This window comes from Saccostrea echinata, unplaced genomic scaffold, assembly GCF_033153115.1.
Source record: "Saccostrea echinata isolate AGI-Se365-2 ecotype Australia unplaced genomic scaffold, CSIRO_AGI_Sech_v1 ptg000018l, whole genome shotgun sequence".
NCBI classification, from domain to species: domain Eukaryota; kingdom Metazoa; phylum Mollusca; class Bivalvia; order Ostreida; family Ostreidae; genus Saccostrea; species Saccostrea echinata.
In genome coordinates, this window is record NW_026889767.1 from 582,096 (window position 1) to 590,062 (window position 7,967).

Genomic DNA, 7,967 nt, shown 5'->3' on the forward strand with positions numbered 1-7,967 from the left:
GAGGAAACATATGTATTTAATAAATAATCACAAACATTTATTGTGTAGTTTATTTTGGTGGACATCTTCGACTTCTTTTAAATTCTTATATCTATTACATTAGCATTACACTTTTATAAAAATTTTACCTGAAGCAGTGGATGGCACTTGTTGGACACGGTTGTATGATTTGATTCCCTCTCGACATAGAGGACACGTACCATTTCGCCAAGCAGAAATGCAGGTATAACAAAAAATGTGCCTGCATGGTTTGCAGAAGTAGGGATTTCTAATTCGCTCAAAGCAAACTGGACAAATATCCATTTAACTGATGTTGCTTTTTTCGCAAGTAAGTAAAGAGAGTTATCTGCGAACATAAAACAAATAATGTTTTACTTCCATGGCGTAAAAATATAAATATTTTCTGATAATATTTAACGAATGTCCAAGACTACCCTTTGAATGTTAACACTGCTTTAGTCATTAGGTTCTAATATGCCCCAAAGGTCCATACTTAACAAACACAAATCCGTGCTGCATATTCACACATACGTTCAGAAAATAAAAGCAACTTTAAATGGAACTAAATAATAGAGAAAAATATGTGTAAGAATTTGATATTTCTTATAAGTGCTTTGGCAACAACACCCAAAGGGATTTCTTATTAATTCTCTGTATGTTTTCATCTGTTTTATTCTTTAACAGAGCACATTTCTAAATACCAGAAAAGCAATATTTAATGGCATCGTTGTGTTCTATACGTCAAAAAACTCGAAGTTCGTCCTAAAAATAGAGAGCTACTATGAAAACTATACGAGTTAACAATCTGGGAAAAAATATTCAATTGCCTGAGATACCCACCCTTAAGCTTGTTAGTAAAATCTTGATTGATATTTGTAAGCAAGTAACCCGACTCTCAATTCAGGCTAAGATATTTGCTGCAATGAAAAATAACAATGTATTTTTTTTTCACTTCTTGGTAACTATAGCACTGATATTTTTTTTCTTCACCAAGATTAAACGACATATGTGATTTTAAATTAGTTCCATCAGATTTGTAAGGAAAACAATGGCAATTTATACAGGTATAAGATTTTCATTATTACCCCTGGGTCGAAGCCTCTGCTGGTGGACTGTTAGTCCCCGAGGGTCCCTACAGCCCAGTAGCTAAGTACTTCTGTACTAGCTTGACAGACAGTTTTCTCTTTGCTTAGTTATTTAGGAGTACTTTTTATATAAATAAACAGAAAAGTTAAATAGACTTCCTTGCACTAAGACATGGATCCAACTCGCACAGGTGCTATAAACCTGTGTAAGTTCCTGCTCTATAATTTACCCCCTTTGAATGGTTTACCTTTATTAATATGCAAGGATAACTAAATATAGTTATTTATTTTTCAATGTAATCTTACCTGATCATATCCAAGATTAGAAGTGTATTATAGTGATAGGACAAAGTTAATCAGCTGTTGTACATACATGTAACTGTGTTCCAGATACATTTTCCTTATGTTATAAGTAACGGAGGAATGTCGATGCATTTTATGTACGCAACACAGAATTTAAGTGTGTCTCTGAAGGATATTTAATGTCTTTGTTTTCATTATTATATATTTTTGATTAACTTCTATATATTTATGATCAGTTTTTATATGGTTTTATATGTTTATGATTCTTTCATTTTTAAATTAAGTTTCTTCTAAAAGTGTAGATATTCCTGATTCTTGTATTTAATTATGTTACTTAGGAAGGACACTGTCAATATCCCACATTGAGCCTCATGATATTTTTTATCTACTCTCTAATCATTGAAGAGCATTGCGCGTGAAATACAAATACCCTATATTGATTTTAAATGACAATACTGGTCAGGCGTGACGAAGTAAACACACAGAGAGGACATCTTTTCTAAAGGATTTGATTCAACATAATGAATTATGAATACATGGTGTAAAGGTGGAGAATTTACACTAAATACATAAGGAATAGATAAATTCCTCTGGTGTTGCAATTGCTTTATACAATACTACTTAATATAATAATAAGTATAACCGTTTATAGTATATCAAACAAATTTATTTTCTGAAGAGATACACTAATTTATATTAGAGCCTATTCCCTGACATTTGGTCATTTGTGAAAGAACATTAATACTGTTCAATTTATTTGCGAGAAGGTATAAAATATTTAATTCCTTTAAACAAAATAATTTTCACATCATTACAAATAGATATCTCGTCAGGAAGATACAGTTATCTCGTTATAACGAGTTTATATTCGTTATTATGTTTACCCTCTCGTTAAGATGGGCTAGTACCTCATCATACCGACTAAATACCTCAATATTTATGCAACAATATAGCATTCGTTATGGCAGGGCCTTATCTTGTAAGAATTATTTTTCGAGTTTTAATGAGTTGGTATCTTGCTTATACAAGATACTTACCCGTTAAAAGGAGATAACTAATAAGAGCCATTCTCTATAATTCTATAATAACTTGAACTTTTATAAAGGGGCTGTGGCACGCATGCGAGAGTTGTTAGAAAAGTTCGCGGACAAGTTAAATTGCGAGCGCGCTATTTGCACGAATCCAGTAAAACTTTGCAGATAAAAACTGTACGTATTTTTCAATTAATATGCAAAGAGTTGGTGCTTTCCGATGATCTTTAAAAAATATACACCCAAATTATTTAGATAAAACATGCTTCAAGGAGCATGTTACTTTTTCGAACCTTTAAATTTTAGAGACATAATTTTGAAATTAAAAACTACATTGTTGTAGCGCATAAAAATTTATGATATTTCACCTCTCGCTACGATATTCATGAAACGTCATTTGACGAAATTTTGAATTAAATTGGAGGAGTTATAACTGTTTAATCGCTAATTATAGATGATCAATGCGTAAAAACAAAGCCAAAAATGGTAACGTCATTGAACGTCTTGGAGCACCGAGTTATTAAAAAATTATTTGTGCAGAGAGGAAAATACCCGAAAGAGATTAAAATGTTTAGATGCTGCTGGGGATGGCTTACACGTATGTAGTACCAAAGTGTTCTAGTGGTAGCAACTTTGTAAGAATGGAAGGATGGACATTTTTGATTATCAGCTCCTGCGATACCCCAATATATTGATAATCGCATGGACGTTGTGTCTATGGATTTTGCATTGTTTCTCATTCCTGATCATGAACTGCGTAGGCATTGGTTTAAAGATCTCACTAATATCCGATACGTTAAAAAAGACATTTTGAAAAAAAAATTATAACATGTTTTGATATTCTTATTCAATTTTTAAGTCAGAAAAAGACATGAAAAGTCTATAGAAATGAAAGATATTAAGAACTGTGAAAAAGTTTCACGGGTCTGGAAACAAGTTGTCACGTCACCTAACGTCATAAAACGTCAAGTGATTGCTCCGTGAATGCTATGACCGCGCAGTATAAATCATCATATATTTTCCAAATTTTAGTAAATGGACCTGATCTTTTTCATACTAATAAACAAAAGGTAAGAATTTAATTAGACATACATCATTCTTCAAAGTTTACAATACATTTCCAGTAAACTAATGTGTCCGCGAACTTTTCTAACAACCCACTAGTCTCAGAATTTCTCCAAACTCTCTATGATAAAAATCTTTGATAACGTAAACTCATATCAGGCAAAATTTGGTTGCTACTTGTCATGGTTACCATAGCAATATGTCCTAAAGTTTGAAGAATGGCATTTTTCAACATGTTCAGAGTCCCATTGTTAACGTTTGCAGCAAAGCAAACAAGTGGCAATGACTGTTTCTGAAAGTTGAAGGCCTTTTGTCTTAAATGCATGATAATCATATTTGGTAAATCAACTATAACATAAGTTTCTATGGAAACAAATTATTCAAAAGTAATAATTTTGTTCATTTAATTTTATAGTCATACACTTAAGAATAAAAACAATTACTGGTTGAAATGCAAGCAAATAGTAGACAAAAGATCCTTGTAACATATACCAAGGACAAAATATGATATTCCTTATAGGTTGGCAACGGTTATCATGGTTTTAAAACCACGAAGGGATTTTAAATTTACTCTCTTAGTGTTTTAATCTTATCCTACCTTTCTAAAAAGCACATTTCTATGTAACTGATGATCATTTTTTAAAGGCGGTGGTGTGGTCCTAATTTTCACATTTCAAAAAATCTAATTAAATTCTTTAAGTAGAGCTTTGCTATGGAAATTAGCAGAGAAAATATGCATAAAAATCTGAAAAATATTTTGTTTCCTTTGATACGTACCCTTGTATGTAGATTCTCAGAACTTTTATGATTGATATTTATGAACAACTAACCTGACCTTCAATTTTAACTACCATCCAATCTCTAACTGGATGAAAGAAGCTGGCACAAAGGGTTTAATTTTGATATAAAGTTAACAAAATCGAACATTTTCCCTTCTTGGTAACCATAGAAACAGTGTTGTATTTTTCATCAAACTTTATCAGTATATGATATTCAGCTTTAGTTTAGCTACCAGATAAGTACAATTCAAGGTGAATCAAATAATATGTTTCTTGATAAAAAAAAAAAGTGTAAGTAAATTCCTAAAATAGCAAAAAAAAAATATTACTTTAAACAAGTGGTACGTTGTTTCCATGTTTACACTTCAAAGTAAGAATTAATCCCATTTTTCTTATGTTGTCTGTGTTGCAAGGTCATAAAGATGTATATGTGCCAGTCTTGTATTTTATTGTTGTTCCTCAAAATAGAAACATTTACCCAATCTTAGCAACATATTTTGCATGGTTACACTGTGTTACCATGACAACCATAAAAGTTATTTTTAGAATAATATTGCCAATACCTAATTATTTTAGGCTTATTGTTTTCCTTAGTTTGTTGTTTGAGTTTGATCATGTAACACCTATCATTATTGAATATTGAGCGTTTTTAAGTATTTTTCAGCATCTAAAATGTATTTCAAATGTACCCATTGTTACCACTTACTTGGAGATATATTCTAAATATTTTCTTTATAGCATAAGTTGCAACGAAGTGTAGTGATTTTGTGAGAATGGTTTGTTTTTTTTTTTTATTCTTTAATAAGGCTTAATATTAAGGCTCGCTCTTTAGGACAGTTGATAGGGACAGAAAACGAAAGTAACCTCGGCGTTTTACATTCGAATACGGAATTAGAACGCGGTTTTTTCAAATTTATAATTAGCAGCTGTATTAACTAGTAGAAAAACCCCGAGACTTTCGAATGTGTTTTCGTTTTCTGTCCCTATCAACTGTCCTAAAGAGCGAGTTTGGATTTATTATTAGTCTGAAATGTGTATTGTAGAGGCTCCGAGGGGAAAACTTAAGCATTATGTGCTAGAAGAATCATTATTTGACAGATCCGAGGCGGTGAGTCAGTAAAATACGGGAAAATATAACGAAAACAGAGTTTGAAGCGAGGAAGGGGTCCAAAATGGCGTCCTCCCTTGTGTTGTTTTAGTATTACCGTATATGATTTTTTTTAATAAATAATTATTACACGCCGGGAGCAAGCCCCTGTGTTCGGGGTGAAGATATATAAGATGATAAATTTACCCTGTTCTAATAATTTTCTATTTTTTTTTTTATAAGGAAATAAGTTTGCTTAAAATTTCCGTCTGTTGTTGGACGGTATTTGTGTATATATTGTGTTGGCTAAAAAGTGTTTTTGAAATTCATACCATTTCCATGAGGAAAAGTTTTTGAAAAGTAAATTTTCCTTAAGTTTTCTGTCATATTCCCCTCCAATTATCGCGTTGATTGACCTCTGATTATAAAACGTTATTAATATGTCAATACAGATTCCATCCCCTGGGAAAGATTATGCTTTGTTTGTAAAAATATAAAAGGAAATAATTATTAAACAGCTGATTTTGAGTGACTCAAAGCTTTTTTTATCCCACGGAAGCAATTATTAACCGAAGTTATTTATATCAATATTAAAGCCATATACATCTTCCCTATTGCCGCTATACGTATCATCTCTCCCATTCAGTGATTCCACTGCCTCCTCTTCTTTTCTTCTTTTTTTTTATTGTTCTCCAACACCTTAGAAAACGCCTCTTATGATATCATGTTGTGCTATTTAATATTGTTTTGTGAATGTTCCATGCAGGATTCCATTATGTATTCTCGTCATTTTTTCTCCAATTTTCGCTTCTTCACTTTTTAATTGTCAATATACACTTGCCAAACCTCGTACGGTCCTTTCCCAATTAAAAAGTCAAGGAACTCTAGTTAGATTGATTGATTGATTGATTAATGTTTTACGCCGAATCGTTTCAGCCATATATCGGCGAATCTAGTTGGAGGAAATCCGGTAACTAACTAGTACAAGTTATAGAATCTATGTATTCTCTTAAATAGATTATTTTCAGCTTCTAAAAGATACTTGTATGTAATATAATCACGATGAAATCGTTACATTAGTGAGCATAAAGAGTTGTACCAGTGGAATTTTCCACTTTATTTTGTTCTTCCATAGAATGTTCAATGTTAGATACTCGACTTGCCAGCTCTGCAGTTTGTGTCTTGATTGATGTCAGTTGGTCTTTGATATCCAGATGCATATTCCTAAGTAATTGTATCACCCTTTCTTCACTCATCCCATCCTGTCTTGTCTGAACTGAAGGATTGAATTTCGTAAGGCAGTCATTTGACAAGCCCAATGCAGACAAAACATGCTTACTATCATAAAGACAAGGGATCCTGAATCGCCAAGGCTTATAAAGTGCGGCATGGATGTCACTGCAAAATTAGTAGAAGGGTTGACTAAAGGTATAACTTCCATCTGATGGTAAAATTTATACACATCGTTAGAGATTTTTACGTCTTCGTTTAAAATGAAAGCGTGCGACTCTATGCATTTCAGCCGACCAAGGGTAAGGCCTGAAGTTGCTCCGACTTTCATGAATATGTTCCTAAAATTATCGGAAGTAATCACCGTGCATTCTCCATTGAGGAAAGATGGCTTGTTTGTTTCTGAAAAACCTAATATAATAAACAGAAAAGATTACTATAACAAGCAGTAATATAGATCATTTATTTATACACTGCTTTTTTTTTTTTTTTTTTTTTTTTTTTTTTTTTTTTTTTTTTTTTTTACAAATCATAACACTAGTAGAACTAGTCTGATCAAGAAGCCCATGGTGGATTAAACTAACTTTAAACAAATAAATTATTATTAAGAGACCGAAAATCTTCATCATAATAATCAAGATGATATTCTAGGAAATCAAATATAAAAGATAATGTATCCGTGATAACAACAAGGGTATTGTAGGAGCTTTCTTCCTCACTTGTACTTCCCACCCAAATATCAAAAATTTGGAATGATGAACGATGCATACAGAAAAATAATTTCTCTATCTCATCTACAAAACATTTCTGTACAGCGTAATCAGTATTACTTCATGGCTTATTGACCACATTTCAAGCCATTTGTTATTTTCTCTTTCGAAAAACGAACGGCTATACGAATAAGCCATAAAGAGGAAGTTTTCCAGCCTGTTTCCATAACTACTTCCTCAAAACACTTTCCTGTCTTCTGCGTGTCATCCTCATAAGCATCAAGTAATATACTTGATATGGAGGTTTCTTTTATGAAGTTTTCAATTACAATATCATGACAATATGGCTTTCTTCGCAGGATGTTATATTTGGTGTTTTTTAGCTTGGTCAATTCAAGATCTGTTTTGTGTTCTTTGAAAGGTTCGTGTTTCGTGGTTTTTCCATTCCCTTTCCATTTCTGCAAATCATGCAGTGTGTTCTGGTTGTACAAAAATGTAGCAGGTGAGAATTTTGGACTGCTGTGTATTGAGGGTCTAGGAATTGGAGGTTTGGATTTCTTTCCTATGGGAGGTGTAGAAGGGGTGAAGAAAGCCTTCTTTGTCAATGGAGCAGTTGCAGGTGTTTTTAACTTGTCTTTAATTGAACAGGGAGATTCAAGAATATCGGATTTTTGAAA